Source organism: Podarcis pityusensis (assembly GCF_964106645.2).
Source record: "Podarcis pityusensis genome assembly, chromosome: 9".
Classification (NCBI taxonomy): domain Eukaryota; kingdom Metazoa; phylum Chordata; class Lepidosauria; order Squamata; family Lacertidae; genus Podarcis; species Podarcis pityusensis.
The window spans coordinates 38486119-38504394 of NC_138034.1; the positions used below are offsets into that span (position 1 = coordinate 38486119).

The window sequence follows — 18276 nt, forward strand, 5'->3', positions numbered from 1 at the left end:
GATTAGCCACAATGTGATCTTCTTTTAACTACTGAAATACATACGGATATGATTGGAAAGGATACTTAGGAATGAATTCATTTATACATAATAAGTCAAAACTCAATACATTTTTAAATTCTATATATTATTTTAGCACTTAAAAAAATGTACTCCTCTTGGTTTTCCATCTGAGATTAATAGTCCCGTTTTGTTCTTTAAATTCAAAAAATTCTTTGTAAACAAAACAGGGTAGGGCACACTTTCTCTTCATCTGGAAGAAGAGTCCTTCCCATTTAATTATTCTTCAGCCTGCATGTTTTTTTTTATTCCACTTTTTCTTTCAGTAAGTCTCTCTTAGGGCCTCTCATATGAAAACCTGTTCAAGCAAATAAACAAACTAAATACAATATGCAGCGTTGGTAACCTGCCAATCTGAGCGCTGCTCAAGTGAATGTCTAAATCTAAGCACACAAGTGCAGTTCACTCACTCAGGAATAAGCCAGAAGTTAATCTCCTGTAGTCTTCTCCAAAGTTGGAACATTGTTAATTTACGCATGAGAAATCCTATAGTCCACCTAACTATAAGCCAGGAATTCACATACTGTTTTTAAAAAGACATACAATTCACTTCTTGTTTTGTATTTTTAGAAGAGCACTTTGTACCAACCAACTGGGCAGACTGGATCTCAGGAAGACTGAAACCACTTGAAACTTTCGGTCCTAATTTTTTTTTTTTTTTAAGGTTTTCATATAGAGTCTGTCTCTCACTATACAGATTTTGCATATGGTTTGCTCTTTATTTAGTTTGGTTGCCTTACAAGCCTTACCTTCTTTGTTTCACTAATTAATTAATACTTGTATTTTTCAGATAAGGAGCTGAAATTGATAGCTACTGGCCTAGGTCTAACAATTTTTTCTCTCTCTACCCTAAACCCAGTTCATGCCTAAGGCTTGCATGAAAAAACGTGTTGGAAGTGCTATTGATCACATTTTTCACTTTTGTGAACAACTTTGAAGTGTTAGAACAGTGACTCTGTGTCTTAGAATAGACCAACCAAACAACCAAATCTGTGTGGATACATACAGGCCATGAAAATACTGAAATGATCTCAGATTGAGCAGCAATATTCAAGAGACAATGTCATCTGACAAAATTGTGTCAACTTTTTATGAGCAAATCTTGTTGATGCCTTCCAGCAAATTGTCACAGATCTCAGGCCCTATTTGATAATTTCTACAACACGGGTGGCGCTGTGGGTTAAACCACAGAGCCTAGGACTTGCCGATCAGAAGGTCAGCGGTTCAAATCCCTGAGACAGGGTGAGCTCCCGTTGCTTGGTCCCAGCTCCGGCCAACTTAGCAGTTCGAAAGCACATCAAAGTGCAAGAAGATAAATAGGTACTGCTCCGGCGGGAAGGTAAACGGCGTTTCCGTGCGCTGCTCTGGTTCGCCAGAAGCGGCTCAGTCATGCTGGCCACATGACCCGGAAGCTGTACGCCGGCTCCCTCAGCCAATAAAGCGAGATGAGCGCCGCAACCCCAGAGTCAGTCACGACTGGACCTAATGGTCAGGGGTTCCTTTACCTTTACAATTAATAACTACACACAATCAACACAACTTGGCTGGGTTCACAGTCAGTGCAAAGTGGCTAAGAAAGTTTTGGCCAAGGCAGGTAGAGATTCATGTTAAGAATTCAGAAGAATTCATGGAAAATTTGATCACAAGAGTGCTCAAAAACAAAAAGTTGAATATACGAAAACTCAGTGTCAGGAACTGGGAAGAGAGGGAACAGCTTTCAACTACACTTTAGCCATCCTGACTGCAAGTACAAAATATGTGATCAAAATATACAGTAAGTGCTCCAGAATGAGCTTCTGGATTGTAACATCTCTCAACAGGGCCAACATCTCTTCCATGCTGTCTAAATTAATGTTAAACAACATCAGAATCAAAATACCACTTGGATCTACAAGGAACAGGAATTTTCTGGAAGAGGCAGGAAGCGTTAAGTTTCAAACTGACTGATTACTAAATACTTAGAAGTCGTACAAGGACATGTTTCTCAAGACTACATTATTTTTACTGACAGCATACTTTTACCATTTAAAATGAAATGTTGCTTACAGCACAAGCATATTCAGTTTCATAACCAGTGACATTTTTGAAAAGTTCCAGTTTCAATTTCTTTTAACAGCTGTCATCCATAAGGAGCAGGAATAGACAGAACACCAAGTAGGAGTTCATCTGATGATACTTTTGTGAATCTGGAATACGGAAATTATCAACAGCCTAGCACTTCTTCATCTGCTCTTCTCATTTTCCCATGCAGAACATCTGATCCAGCCAAACAACATTATCATCCGTATCTAGGATATCATGCACAGATCAAAGCAGCATTCAGCCAGCAGCAGGTTGTTTCATAAATGTCAAAAGGAGAGCACAGAGCCTCATTGTATATTACTGCATATAGTAGCATGAGCCATTGAACTAGATATCAGATTATAATTGAAAACTGCTGATCTGTGTATTCTAAAAACAAAACAAACAACACATACTACAGATTTCAATCAAGAATTCTCTCTGACAGGAAAAGCATATGGACATCTGACTCACTAAATCAAATTCATCAGAAGACTTTACAGCCAAATTCCTTTATATAATAGATTTTTCTCTTTGCTATGTACAGAATAATCTGTTCTACTTCATAGCTTTTACAGCACGTCTGCAAATATTCCCATAATCCTTGGACAATTTAATCTAGTGTCCAGATGGTTTAAATCTCACCAATCTAACTGCTTTGCTTTTGGAAAACAAAATATATTGTCCTGTGCCAGTAGTATAACAGAAGCACATACTGAACTATCCAATGCATAATTTTATAGCCCTGTTCCACAGCCAGTTTTTGTTGTCATCTATATCATTTAGCAGCAAGCTCTGAGACACTGCCTGTAGAATGCAAACAGTAGGGTCCAAATTTCAACAATTATTCTGTATATCTCAGCAAAGGCCTTAAATGTTAGTTGGGGGGGGGAGGATTTCATTTTTAGAAATAATTCTTAGAATTTATATTTGTTTATTTAATTAATTTCTAAAGCAGCCTTCAATAAGTACGGTGGTACCTTGGTTCTCAAACTTAATCCGTTCCAGAAGTCCGTTCCAAAACCAAAGTGTTCCAAAACCAAGGCACACTTTCCCATAGAAAGTAATGCAAAATGAATTAATCTGTTCCAAACTTTTTTTAAAAAACCCTAAAACAGCAATTTAACATGAATTTTACTATCTAATGAGACAATCGATGCATAAAATGAAAGCAATAAACAATGTACTGTAGTCACACAATCAACCAATCAGTAGCTGAACTGGGTTCCACACAGTAACAAAAACAAAACAAAACAAACCACAGAAGCAAAAACGCAAAATAAATTGCAAAAACAGAGACCTCAGTGTAACACTCAAAACAGAAGAGTGGCACTCAAAATGGAAATGTGGCACTCAAATCAGAAGCGTAACACTCAAAACAGAGCATGTTCGGGTTCCAAAAAAAGCTAGCAAACCACAAAACTTACTTCTGGGTTTGAGGGGTGCTTGGGTTCCAAGCTGTTTGAGAACCAAGGTACCACTGTAATTCCAGAGCCCTAACACAGGCTGCTCTATGCAAGCATAGTCAACACTGGGTCTAGATAGGGGTTAATAAGAAAATAAAAAATAAAATATAGCAGACTGAGTACTGTAAATAAACGTACTGTATATCCAAGACCAGAGATATACTTGTATTCAGCAATGCTTGGGCATAGCAAGGGGGCGTGACCAAGCACAGGTAAGACTGTAAAGTCTACGTCATTGGTCACAGCCCTGGAGAAGAACAGGAGAAGAAAAGCGGCCGCATCTGACATTCATTTGACAAGGATGCGGTGTGCCCCAGGTACCAGCACACAGAAGCGGGCAGGTTCTTACCCAGTACGGCACAGACAACACAGAGGCGGCCAGCGTGCAGGAGAAAAGAAGAACCGCTTTCGGGCCGCTCATCCCATCTCCTCTGCTGCTGCCCACCTCTGCTGCTCGCAAAAGCAGGCATAGGAGCCATGTTTGGGAGAGGCACAGCGCAGCGCCTCTCCCATCCGCAGCTCCTGTGCCTGCCCTTGCGAGGTGGGCGGCGCCGGTGGGACCAGCGGTGAGAAAGGGCTGCTTTCGGGCCGCTCATCCCTCCGCCGCTCACCTCTGCCGCTCACAAGAGCAGGCACGAGCCGCAGTTGGCAGAGCGGTGGGCAGCACCCCTCTGAAGCCAACCAGCCCTTTCTTGCCACTGGTCCTGTCGCCGCCGCCTCTCGCACCATAGGTAGGCTGGGGGGAGGGGGGGAGAGAGAATCTCCCTCCAGTGTGTGTGTGTGTGCACGCGCACACACAAACACACACACACAGTCCGGCCCGCCACACGGTCTGGGTGACGGTCAACCCAAAAAAGTTTGCTGACCCCGGGTAAGTGGGACCCTCACTCGAGTATAAGCCGAGGGGGGGGGGGGTTTCAGCATAAAAAATGTGCTGGAAAAGTCAGCTTATGCACAAGTATATACGGTAATTACTTTTACAATTTAGATACTCCATTGCATCGCAGAGCCTTTATGCTATCTCGTCTAAATGCATTCCCTTCATCTGTTTTGTTCAGAAGATTTCAAAAAAATCCCCTTCCAGAACAGATGCTGCTCCTGTAATAAGAAAACACCAGATACAATACATCACATAATTTTGGATTGCCCTCTTCTCGACACCCTTCACAGAAATCTCCTAGTGACTCCTTTACAGCTTAAAATATCGATTCACAAAGAATCTGTAATCCAATATTTGTTGAGGGATGATACTCCTGAAACTACCAAGATTGTTTCAGGGTATTTAAAGCTAAAGCTAAAGTTGCCTGATTTATTCAATGGTGGCTATCTAGTGTTTGGATTATCAATGTATTTGGATGACTTTCTATGATTTTATTGTTTAAACTTATGCCAATAAAGGCCAATAACAACATATGATAAATCTTTAATCCTTTTCTATATTGGTCCTGTGTTTGTAAGTAGCTTGAGCATCACCCATGAGCCTTAAAGGATTTGCATACATACATTTATGATTCAGATGGTGAGCCATTAACAGCAATATGCCCAAAAGAGATTGATTGGGAAAACAGTAATCATCATTAGTTACCTCTGCCTTACATCATTCTCCTTCCAATTGCTATGCAAACACTAACTGTTTATTCCTTGGTTCTTCTTTAAAATTCTGGGTCTGTACAGTATGTTGGTTCTTTTCCCCTAGACAATACCCAACTTGCAAATCAGAGAAATGGAACAAGTCATAAGAACAGTGAAAGAAAAACAGATGACATGTTTATCCATCGTATAGATCATATTTGTTGGATAGTTATTTGACAGTATTTCTCCACAGAAAATAGTAAAAGACCCATTAATGCTATTCTCAGGTCAGGATCCAAAGCACTGCTTATTGCTCAGAAATTAATTGGTTAGAGTTCCCATACCATTTCTCTCTGCAGAATAAAACAGAGGACTTGAAGAGATGCAGGGATACTACTGAAACATAGAAACATCAGCATGCAGAATGCTCCAAAAATACATGCAATCTAGAATATTTAACTACTTATATTCTCATGTATTGTTTCAGTATCTTGCAACAGACAGAATTGAAAACCGAAGTACAGGCACCCTCCATTCCCACCTTCAAAATATTGCAGTGCTTGCCTTTGGCTTCAGCTAACAATTCTACCGTACTATGCACCATTAAAATGCAAAGAGCACTCTCTTGTTAATTTTTCACTTCAGGAAACCGCAGCTCTTCTTTGAGAATTCATTTAGCAGAAGCTCTTAGAACAGCCTTTCTTTAATTATATCAATTCATCTTTCATTTCTACCAGATATACAGCATTCATTTGCAACTCAATTTATAAAAGAATTTAACCTTAAGAAACACAAAGGAAAGGAAAGGCTTTCTGGCCCATATATCCTCCTACCTGACCCAATGCCTAAATCAATCACTCATTAATCAAGTTTCTTTTAAGGTAAAAATCTGCCTATGAAATCTGTAATTCCAGATCTGTAGCTCCCTGCGGCAAATAGATTTGCTATAGTATAATCATGAAAAATATAACTTTATAGTAGCCAAAAACATTAGAATCAAACAGACACACAATCCACACTTTTCCATTTTCAAGGTAAGCCAAATAAAATATATACCAGCAACTTGAAATGAGACAAAATGATCATTATTGTGATGCCACAGATATATATAGCAAAAATATGCCAGGCCTGAAGATAAATTAATTTTAAAAATGGCATGCAAGGAAGAAGCAAATTAACTACACATCAAGTCTACAAGTCTACCCATTCATCTCAATTTTTCCTATGTGTGAGTCACAAACATAAGGCATATCTCATGAACATACATTTCCATGTACAGGTTTTTATCAACATGCTTTGCATAAAAACTGGGAAGGTATCAGTTTCCAAAAAAATATTACCTAGAGTCTAGAACAATCTTGCCCAACTTTTGGTCTAAGACAGATGGAGGGTACTAACTCCTATCAGACCCAGCCAGCGCAGAACAGCCCAAAACAGCTGGAATGTACCAAGTTGGGAAAGGCTGATTTAGAAGTTGTATGAGAAGCATGATTGATTAGGTTGTTGGGCTATTCTGGCAACTTCGCAATTTCACATAAATTCCACCCATTACATTTGTAAGCAATTGAAAAGGCAAATGCCTTCCATGCCACTAACTCTAGAAAATAATGGTGCAGCTACATAGCTTTGTGTTATGCCAACAGGCCTAACTAAACTGAAATCTAATACAAAGCATCATGTGGCCTCATGCCAAGATCATCCAAGCAACAAAATCTGGATTTGGTTTTGCGCATGGGTTAGAAGCCCTCATTCGACCTTGCATATGTGCTTTCTTTATTTACTCTACCAATCCTTACATCTAAATCAAGGTAGAGAAAAAAATGATTTGCATTAAAAACAAGTTAAACACACTGGTTTTTTAAAAAAGTTGAACAACACTGTTCCGGGGACACTTAAATCTGCCTGCAACCAAATACCTATTTCTTTATATTAATTTAGGAAGGGAAATCATGTACGCCTCGTCAATATTTGTAAACAAGAATGTCCTATGAAATAAAAGAACTTTGGTTTGCTTTATCGGGTCAAAAACAAGACACAACTTTTTAAAATCAACGTGGCATAGTTTTACTACATATAAAACATCGATAGAACATGGTTACAAGAGTCCAACAGCACATAGAAACTTGTGAATGATATCTTTGTTTAAATACTGAAAGGACTTAAAAGTTTACTATAATAAATTGATACTTGGTGGTGATGGAATGGTTGAATGTTAATTGCTGTTCTTTGTATTAATAAGTAAAAAAAATAATATTGGGAGGGGGGAGCTGTGTGTCTGCACATTTCCTCCTCTCTTTCCTTGCCCATTTTAGCAGAAGGTAGGCAGAAAGAGTCATATTCTCTTTAGTTCTGTACGTGCATAATGAAAATTACCTTTCATTACTGGACAGAAAAGATACAGATAGGTCTCAACATGTGCATACTCCTTCCTTCAAACAATCAGCTTTGGTGTTGATATTCTGGCTTGTTAAACCAGTTTTCCATGATATCCAAACCAGAAAAATATGGTTAAACCCCTGCTTCATTGTTCTCTGATGTCCCACAAGAACAGCCAGAAAGGCATCGAAGGACTTGCTTTTGGTTATATACACACACAGAGACGCCTTCATTATATATTTTTAGGCACCAGGAGACAACCTTCCTCTTCAGGCCTTTGACTAATTAATATTCCACAGCCTTTTAAACGTGTCTGTGGGAAGGGAGGGGTCATTGTTTTGCTACGTATTTTGTTTTAATTCTTTACTTGTTTTTATCCTGTATTTTTTCTGTGAACTGCCCTGAAATCTTATAATGAAGGGCAGTATATAAATACAGTGGTACCTCGGGTTAAGTACTTAATTCGTTCCGGAGGTCCGTACTTAACCTGAAACTGTTCTTAACCTGAAGCACCACTTTAGCTAATGGGGCCTCTCGCTGCTGCCGCGCAACTGCCACATGATTTCTGTTCTCATCCTGAAGCAAAGTTCTTAACCTGAAGCACTATTTCTGGGTTAGCAGAGTGTGTAACCTGAAGCGCATGTAACCTGAAGCGTATGTAACCTGAGGTACCACTGTAATAATAATAATAATAATAATAATAATAATAGGAACAGATGAAGAACAGACTACAACTCAGTATCCTAAGAGCTACTCCCCATTAAAAGAAATACAACACATTGCATTCAACCTGCTTTTGGTTGCCATTTTCAGCAAACAGGAAATGGAAAAGCCACATGTGCAATTTAGTGGCATGGCTTTTCCAAGCAGGAACTGAAGCACTGAACAACTTACACTGGCGGTCCAATCTTTAAAAAGATAGGATGTGTACCTGTAATAGCTGTGGCAGCACAAGACAGACAGGAAAGGAGGCCATGATAGTTTATCTTGTCCTTTCTTAACAAGAAAGTCAAGGCACCATACATGGGGTTCCCATTTTATCTCACAGCAACTTTCTGAAGTACATTAGGCTGACAGATAGCAACACGCCCAAGGCGACAGACACAATGAGCTTCTTGGGGAAGTGGGAATTTGAACATTAATTTCCACACTCAGGACAAATATTCTAGCTACTTGCACTAGCAGAATACCTGTTTTCTACTTCTTCGCTCACCAGGGAAGTAATTGCTATCAGAGACAAACAGCAGTGACGTAATGCATAGAATTTTCCATTGAAAAATTGCTAAAACATATCATCTCCAGTGCTTTATTCTGCTGCAGAATTTTCTTTTCATACCTTCCTTAGTAGCAATGACTAAATGAATGTCAGTTGCAAATACAATATTAGCCAAGCTTGGCAGTTTCAAAGTTGTAATTAATAATTTTTTAGGTGATTAATCCTAACCAGTATGTGAGTTGCATATCATGCACAGTTCTTTGGTTACTAAACATTTATTAGTATGTCAACAGTTTTCAGTTGCTGAGGTTTTTTTTCTTCTTCAACGTAAACAATGTAAAGGAAGTAAACGCTAATGTCTTTAAATATTTACAAGCAGTCTTCTAGCAAAAAGATTCTACCTAACACCACATTAAGGATGTTTTTAACTTTCCCTCACTCAAATATTTCAGGTTGAATATCTGTAGTGTACTGGGACAAAAAATTAACATGGGGTTCCCAAACTGTGATCCATGAGCTTCATTCACGTGGTCCATGGTGTGTCTGTGAATTTGTGGCTGACAATGTGAGACAGAGCATCCAATGCATTTAATATTCATATTGATCTTATTGTATTTCACTGTTTTTTTATTTCTTATATTGTATTATACCGTTTGAGTTTTGTGGAATTCAAATTATGTATTGTATTTTATTGTACTGCAGTTTAGAATTTAAATTGTAATACCATAAAATAAATAAAAGAAGCTATAAAAAGACATCTAAAATAATACAGCGTCTAGCACAGAGCGATACAGTTGCTACCTTCATTTAGTGGTTTGCTAAAATCCTTAGCAATTTTCCAGTGGCCTGTGGAGAGGAAAGTTTGGGAACCATTGCTCTAGGGCATGAGAAAATTTTCCAGCGAAAGCTGTAATTTTTCATTCCAAATTACACTACCCACACTAACCTACTTTAAATAGTAATACTTTCCACAAAACATTTCAATTCTTCATCCCCCCGAAAACCCACCTATAGAGCTCAGTAGCAAATTGCAAGGCAATATTTTAATTAGACAGATTTGTCCTCTTCTATTGCGTAGGTGGGTGGGATTTTTTTTTAAAAAAACCTCTGCTGAAGCACAAATGAGCTCTCACTGAGCAAAGCAAACAAAGATTTGTGGATGTTTCTTAGCATCTTCATGTTCATATTGGTTCATGTTCCTAACTTGTCAGCAGAGCCGGATTTAGGTTTGATGAGGCCCTAAGCTACTTAAAGTAATGGGGCCCTTTATATGTCCAGCTGTCCTTTGTCAACAACAAATTGTCACTGTTTAGGAACGCTTTGGTTTGGGAACAGACTTCCAGAACAGATTAAGATTGAGAACCAAGGTACCACTGTATATAGAAATGAGCAAACCAGTGATATTTTAGGGAGCAGGCTAGCAGGCGGGGCCCATTACTTACATCATGGGAGCCTACTCAACACAAAACACTGTTGCTGTATATAGGTTTTATTTTGCTTTTTATCTTATATTTTGGAAATGTACATCCAGGTGTGTTTTTTCTTTAATTTTCTGGGGGCCCCCAAGAGAGCAGGGCCTTAAGCTATAGCTTGTTTAGCTTATACGTAAATCCGGCACTGCTTTTCAGCATGGTGGGAAACTCCAGGTTCAGCAGGAATCACCTAGACAACTCTAGTCATTAAGACAGCATCAGGTCCCTCAAAGCCATAACATGCCCTTGAAGTCCCTACATTACACCTCCTTGCCAACTCGCTGCAAAAATCAGATTTCTTTCTCTGTACTGGCCACACTTCCTTTTTTACGCACTCTGTTATAATTATTTTAATCTTTCAGTCTCCATCCAGTAAGATGGTACCTGTTCAATAGCTATCAAACATCAAAGGATGTAAATGCTTATGAAGCGTATGTCTTAATCAACCTATACAAAAGCAGCTAGAGGTTAATTTGATTACTCAGTGCAATCACTCTAATTCAGTAAGAATGATTACAACATTACAGCCGACATCAAGTTAGGGCTATTATCTTTGGAGGCCGTCTCAAGAACCAACCTACAATGTTGTAAACAAATATGCTAACCAACATCTATTATAGTAAGTTATAGTTTTGTCCTAAAATTATCTTATGCTCTAGCTTCTGGCGGGTGGAAAATCAGCTTTCGTTACTGCACAGAAAAGCTAGAGATACAGCTCCATATGCACAGATTCAGGTTACCAAAGATTTATAATTTTTGAAGCACGTGTTGCTCTGTTTCATTTTTAAAAGAGCTTTACAGCAAAAGTCATGTTCCAATATAACTTTTCATCTACAAGATATATTGAAGTTGCCATTCCAACCACACATACCAAAAACAGTTTCTAAAAACTCTCGGAAAAGATTCTAGAAAATCAAATTCAGATCATAACAAGGCAGCCATTTATTTTATTTTATTTTTTAAAAGAAAAATGTAGTCATACATTTACAATGAAAATCTGCCTAAACTCTTTGGTCACATTCTGAAGGCAATCTTATTTCACACACAGCATTGTACGTACACTGAATAACAGAAAAACTGGTTTTTCTTGAACCTTCTAAGCAAAAACTGAAACTAGACTGGAACCGATATTCACTTCCCTTATTGTCCCTATTGGTTATTCTATTGCAGGATTCTACCGGCAGGTCATACTTCTTGAAATATATTTGTGCCTGCACGTATTATTAATTTAGTCCACAGTTCCCTTCACAGACAAGCTGGTATGCCTTTGTTTGGATGAACCACAGAAGCAGGATGATATCTTCCCTTATTTCTCCTGAGCAAGAAACCACTTTTATTAAAGAAAGGCTTGACTGCAGTCTTCTTCAAGCTCCGGGGAGGGTCTCCTCACAAGCCGGAGGCACAGCGGGGCTTTGCTGAGGCTGTTCAGCAAACAACACTTTATGACAAATTTATGTGGCTGGATGGAAGGCAAAAGATCTATACTAGTTATGTTACTTTTATAACAGAAATACACCACTATTAGACCAAGAAATGTGGACTAAACTAGGAAACTTACAAATCTCTTGGCTGCTACTCCATCAAATCCACACTTTTTTTTTCTTTTTTCTTTGGCTAACCTAATTACCAATAAGGCAGCCACAAGATTACTAGCCCATCTGAAAGATCTGTAATATGGACAAGGCCAAGGCCCGGTATAATATTCGCAATCTATAACATTATACTCAGTGCATAAGAGAGTTCATTCAACCCTATTATACATCAACAGGAATGAGGTTTTGGCTATGAACATGACCCAATCAATGGAACAGACTCTGGACAAAATAAATCCCTTCAGCAATAGAAAATTAACCCTAACACTCATATATAGGTGCTATCCCTAGGAAGCTAGCCATGATCCATCCTGGTGCTTCACCACATTGCTGAAGGGGCTGCTCCAGACCCAGCACACATCTCCACATGTGGCAGGAATGTACAAAACTCCAGCCTTTCTGGAATTCGTAATTCCAAGAAATTAATAAAATAATGAAACAACTGGAAGTCAAACCATAATTAGCTTTATCAAATATATTTCAAGACAACAACCTAGATTTACACAGTGTAGAATTAATAAGCCATTTATTACTAGCAGTGTGACAAACCATAAGCAGACACTGGAAAGACCTTTCTGGCACAACAATAAACAATTGGTACAAAACAGTTTAGGAAACAGCATTCCTTGAAAGATCAACAAATAAACTATGGCAGACACATGGATGGATCAAGAAAGATGGCTTCATTCAAGTGTGGTTTAATTTTATAACCTATGCCAGTATTCCAAAAAAAGGAACAATCCCACCCATCAGCATTTGGCTCAATCTGATTGATCTAAATTTAAATTTAAATTATTATCTTCACTTTGAACCATACATTGTAGATATTGTTGTTATTGTTTAGTCGTGTCCGACTCTTCGTGACCCCATGGACCAGAGCACTCCAGGCACTACTGTCTTCCATTGCCTCCCGCAGTTTGGTCAAACTCATGCTGGTAGCTTCGAGAACACTGTCCAACCATCTCGTCCTCTGTCGTCCCCTTCTCCTTGTGCCCTCCATCTTTCCCAACATCAGGGTCTTTTCCAGGGAGTCTTCTCATCTCATGAGGTGGCCAAAGTCCTGGAGCCTCAGCTTCACGATCTGTGCTTCCAGTGAGCACTCAGGGCTGATTTCCTTAAGAATGGATAGGTTTGATATTCTTGTTGTAGATATTACTGCAAATTTATTATGCTATTTTTGTGCTATACAAACGACATGAGAAGATTTGGTCTGTTTATTTGCATCATTTATTACTCATATGATCCTTGCTCATAAAACCCAATAAAAAGGTTATTCAAAAATAAAGGCTAAATCTACACAGAATCACATGGTCATTTTAATTTAGTGCGTTAGCAACCCAAGTCTAAAAGCACTCCACTATGACCTTCTGAAAAATCAAAGGCTTCTGACTTTAGGCCAAATGACTTAACAACTGTAAATGTCTCATGAGACAAGAGAGGTGAGAAAGGAGGAATTTGAAATTGGATCCAAGCCAAAGGTCAGGAATGTACTTATTCCCTCTTGGCTGCACACTTGTCATGGCAGAATATAGGGAAGCACTGCTTTTTTTAATCCAATGTCAGAGCAGCAGCTTTTTGACACAATGCACATTATCTTTGATAACAGTTTTGAAATAACATTTTTGGTTCACTTTGCCTGGTGACACTTTCCACATTGTTGCAAATGAAGGATTTTAACAGGTATGTAAAAAAGCAGCTCAATTATTATAACTAGAGGCATTAATCAATTCCCTCACCATTATCCTTCTCCAGAAAACCAAGCGTACGTGACTTCACAACTTTAGGAGCTGTATATTTAAAGTTGCACACACTTGGGTGACTTCCAGTGCTGTCACACTGCTTGCAGAATGGAAGGAGAAACTCAAGGTTGCAAGGGGGGAAGGACAGAAGCAGCGAATTTCACAGCATCCACCAGTGTGATGATGGATATTGCCCAATGGAATAAAGCCGCTGTTTTCTATGTACAATCGTCATGAGAGATGCCAAGTCACCAACTGAATCAAATCCAGTATGCTGCCTTACTGTGTATTAGCTTCATTATGCTCCTATCATAAATTAAAATTTGACTTAATATGAGTAACTTTACAGTTTTTGTCCATCAGCTCAGTGGGAAGAATATTTTGCACATCCTAACCACTTATTCATATATAGCGGCAGTGACCATTTTGTGCGGGGATTCTGTTCCTGGAGCTCGTACACATTAGCGGTGTGCATTACACCCCTTTAGACGTCAGCAGAGCACACAAAAGCCGGTTACGCCCCCATTCATCCCTCTTCCAGGTCCAAAAGGACCCACACAATGGTGGACGCACCTAAAATGGCCACCACTTGTACTTTAATACAGACCTGTGAGACATAAGCCATATAAATTCACAAATTAGCGAGTCCTATTTCTTTAATGTCATATTTCTAATAAAACATTGTGCTAATTTAATAAATGATATTGTGCTAAGTGAACAGTGCACAAACTGACATACGCTATGATGTCATATATTTAACGCAATAGATTAGTGTTAACTCATTAAAAAAAACCCTTTTAGAACCATTTACTGGTTATGAATATTAGGCTACATTCTCACAAGTTTATGTAAGCACTGATAAGTGATGGATACATAATATAATTACACTAGTCTTGTACAGTATTAAATTACATTTTAATCACTTGCCCCTCAATACCCATTTGATACAAAGAAATCACAATTTCAATTGAGGAAAGGCTGAATTTTACGGCTATGGATTCAACCAGTGAAGTTCCAAACTATTTCTAAACGTATCAAAAACAATAAACTATTTTTTTATATACTGTAGGTAACATGCAAATATTCTTCATAACTTTCAAATGACTATCTAAATTTCTAGAAGTATCCAAAATTTACCTTGTTTAGTTACAAAGGGATTTCAACCCTGTAAATACAGTATATAGAAATTTACTTGGCAGTCAGTCCCTTAGGGCTTCTGTCTGCGTTGACACACACAGGAATGCACTGTAAATATTTCATATTTTAAAGAGCCAAACCTCTGAACATATATTTATCACTTCCGTAAGCATCTTAAGACTTTGAGTTGACAGTTAACATACCACAAACTCAAATAATGAAGGCGTGTTTTAAAGTGCCTTCCCTGTGTGCTGTGTACTAAAATGAAATTTGGTGGAATGACTCAGAATATTGCTAGCTGGAAATTCTGCATGTCTCTATCTTCATTAAATGAGTCAGTAATCGTCCAGTCCCCTCTTGTATGTGGGATACGTATAACTGGCTATTTAGATGGTATGCTTGTCTAGTATTCCAGCTGCAGCGCGGAGACACAACTGAGAAATCTCTATAAATCATATTTAATAAGCAACACCTCAAGTGAACTTTTCTTGTGGTTTTCAAAGACTTCTCCACATTTTTAAGCTAGGCAGGAGGATGTGTGCAATAGCAGAAACTAACTGGCTCCAAACAAAGAAGGTAAGTAAAACGTTTCACAGCATACACAGAGAGAGCTAAAATGTGTTCAACTGTGTACAGAACAGAAGAACAGGTATAATCTTGGAGATACTGTGGGTTCAAGTTCCAGACCACCACAATGTCGCCAAATGCGAGTCAAACACATTTTCTGGTTTCCCAGTACATATAAAAGTTATGTTTATACTACACTGTAGTCTATTAAGTGTGCATTAGCCAGGCATGTCCAACCAGATCGTGATCTACCGGTAGATCCCTGGCTGATCCTGGTAGATCACAAGACCCTTATCGATCGTGGGATTAAATAAAGTTTACCCAAAGTTAACAAATAAAAGCTGAAGAACTCTGGGCAATCCTCCGCAAAAGAAGCTCAACAACTTTGGGCAATCCACCTACCCCACGAACGTTCCCCCTCCCTCCAATGACAATGGGTAGATCACTGCCAGTTTTTTTATACTGAAAGTAGATCACAGTCTCTTGGGAGTTGGGCGTGCCTGATCTAAGCCTTCAGCGAGTCGTAATCTTCTGGCTGATGGAGGGCACTACCTTGATGTTGGTAGTTGCTGACTGATCAGGCACCTGCATCCTCACAAGGAGCAGCTGGGCAGGCTCCTGCAGCCTTGTCTCCAATCCACCAGCAGCACCAGCAGCTCCTCCAGTGCTCCAGTGCTTTTGTAAAAAAAAGCACTATCTATGATGCACAATAAAACTATGCACAATAAAGTGAGGTATGCCACTATATTTATCTCATGAGCCAATTTGTGCATATATGGACCAAGTGTATTATCAGTTCTGTTTCATTAAGTAAATTCACTTTTTTTAAAAAAAAAATCCCTGTTAAGGCACAAACCACCCTTAATGTTATTAGCAGCCAAATATCATCAACACTTGATAGCTGTGTATAATGAGAGGTTGTTGTTTAGGTCCAGTAACTGCATGTGGTAGTATTCCCATTAGGCCTGAAGTAATTACAAGAAATTTAAGTGAGAACAGAGGTTAAACAACCTTATACCCTCATGTTTATTCTTCATAACAAGGCAGAAATCAAGCTGTTCCTGTGTTTCATTTGCCCTGTGGTGTAAAAATATATACAGTCTTCACAAAACTTCCATCTTGCACCTACTAAAGACAGCATTTTAAAAGATCTTGGGTGGAAAGTGTTGAATGTATAATTAATATCAGTATACTGAACAATTCTGAGATTCATATTTTAAATGTACAGTGGTACCTTGGTTCTTGAACATAATCCGTTCCGGAAGTCCGTTAGACTTCCGAAATGTTTGAAAACCAAGGCACGGCTTCCGACTGGCTGCAGGAGCTTCCTGCACTCAAGTGGAAGCTGCGTTGGACATTTGGCTTCTGAAAAACGTTTGAAAACCGGAACATTTACTTTCGGGTTTGCGGTGTTCAGGAGCCGATTTGTTCATAACTAAGCCGTTTGAGAACCAGGTTTCCACTGTATTCAGCTGAAAACCTTTCTACATTCAAGTATGTGTCATCTTTATTCACCTATATTTTAGCAGATGACAATGCAATTCCCCAGTTGTATCAGATGGAGAAAGGTAGGACTGTCTTACTCCAGACAGTAAGAGTTCCTTTGCAATTCCCCATTTTAAATGATAATGTATTAATGTCAATATTATGCCTCCTAAAACTGTGGAAATATAATATAACAACAACAACAACAACAACGCATTCTAAAGGACCAAGCATCTTAGCAGGGTCATAAGATTGTTCTACTGGGATAGAATTATACACACACACATTCTGGAGCAAATCCTACTGAAGTCAATAAGAACTGCTTCTACCTAGTAAAAGTAAAGGGACCCCTGACCATTAGGTCCAGTTGTGGCTGACTCTGGGGTTGCGGCGCTCATCTCTGACTCATCTCGCTTTATTGGCCGAGGGAGCTGGCATACAGCTTCCGAGTCATGTGGCCAGCATGACTAAGCCGCTTCTGGCGAACCAGAGCAGCACACGGAAATGCCGTTTACCTTCCCGCCAGAGCGGTACCTATTTATCTACTTGCATTGTGTGCTTTCAAACTGCTAGGTTGGCAGGAGCAGGGACTGAGCAACAGGAGCTCACCCCATCGCGGGGATTCGAACCGCCGACCTTCTGATTGGCAAGTCCTAGGCTCTGTGGTTTAACCCACAGCGCCACCCGCGTCCTTACCTAAGGACCCGCTTCTACCTAAACATGCACAAAATCAGAATCCAAGCCCCCGCATCCCAAAAAAGAGAAGTCTCATGGTATTAGTGGCATTATTTATCATTCATTCCTCACATCATATTTAACTATTATTTGACCTTTACACTGCCCAACAGTTTTGAAAAAGCATAGCAGACTATTAATCTATATTTCTGTGGATTATTATTATTTTAATGGTTTGGAGTAAATCCTATCAATCTTGTTGGCAAAAATTCCCCAGAGTGATTTCCCGAAGGGCTTTGAAATGAGAAAGAACTTTGTACTGACTAAAAGCAAACTAGTTATAAAACCCAGCGTTTTGTTTCATGAGATCTTCACCCACCCCTGCAAATCTAATTTAAGGCAAGGAAACACGGGGGGGGGGGGGAGGAAAGGGGAAATGCCAACTGTCTTGTATTGAAGCACAATACCTCATGCGCTTTCTCCCATTTACAGATTGAAAGCAAATTATATTATATTATATTATATTATTATATTATATTATATTATATTATATTATATTATATTATATTACATTACATTATATTATATTAATACCTAGTCCATCTGGCTGGGTTTCCCCAGCCACTCTGGGTGGCTTTCCCTCAAAATGGCTGCTTTTCTCTTATATTACACCCTTGGGGATGGTCAAAACTCAGTGATAAAGGGGATCTGCTTTACATGCAGAAGGTCACAATTCTCACATCTCCAGGTAGGGTTAGGATAGACTGCCTGAAACCCTAGAAAGCTGTTGCTAGTCGTCGTATAGAACACTGTCTGTCAAACCAATAGCCTGACTCTGCATAAAGTAGCTTCCTATGT

General features: G+C 39.0%; 1 protein-coding gene and 1 long non-coding RNA gene across 3 annotated transcripts in view; both read right to left on the reverse strand.

Annotated features, from left to right (window-relative positions):
• LOC308485552 overlaps window positions 1-18276 on the reverse strand; it is a 190600-nt gene that overhangs the window by 59324 nt on the left and 113000 nt on the right. The gene's annotated exons all lie outside the window — the stretch shown is intronic.
• The window catches only part of FHIP1A (FHF complex subunit HOOK interacting protein 1A), a 79018-nt gene that overhangs the window by 53615 nt on the left and 7127 nt on the right, over window positions 1-18276 (reverse strand). The window contains exon 1 of one of the 2 annotated variants that reach the window (XM_081021347.1): window positions 5173-5194. The exons of the other annotated variant lie outside the window; for it this stretch is intronic. The gene's annotated coding sequence lies outside the window, so the exon portion shown is untranslated. Of the gene's footprint in view, window positions 1-5172; window positions 5195-18276 lie in introns of those variants that run through there. 2 annotated transcript variants of the gene reach the window in all.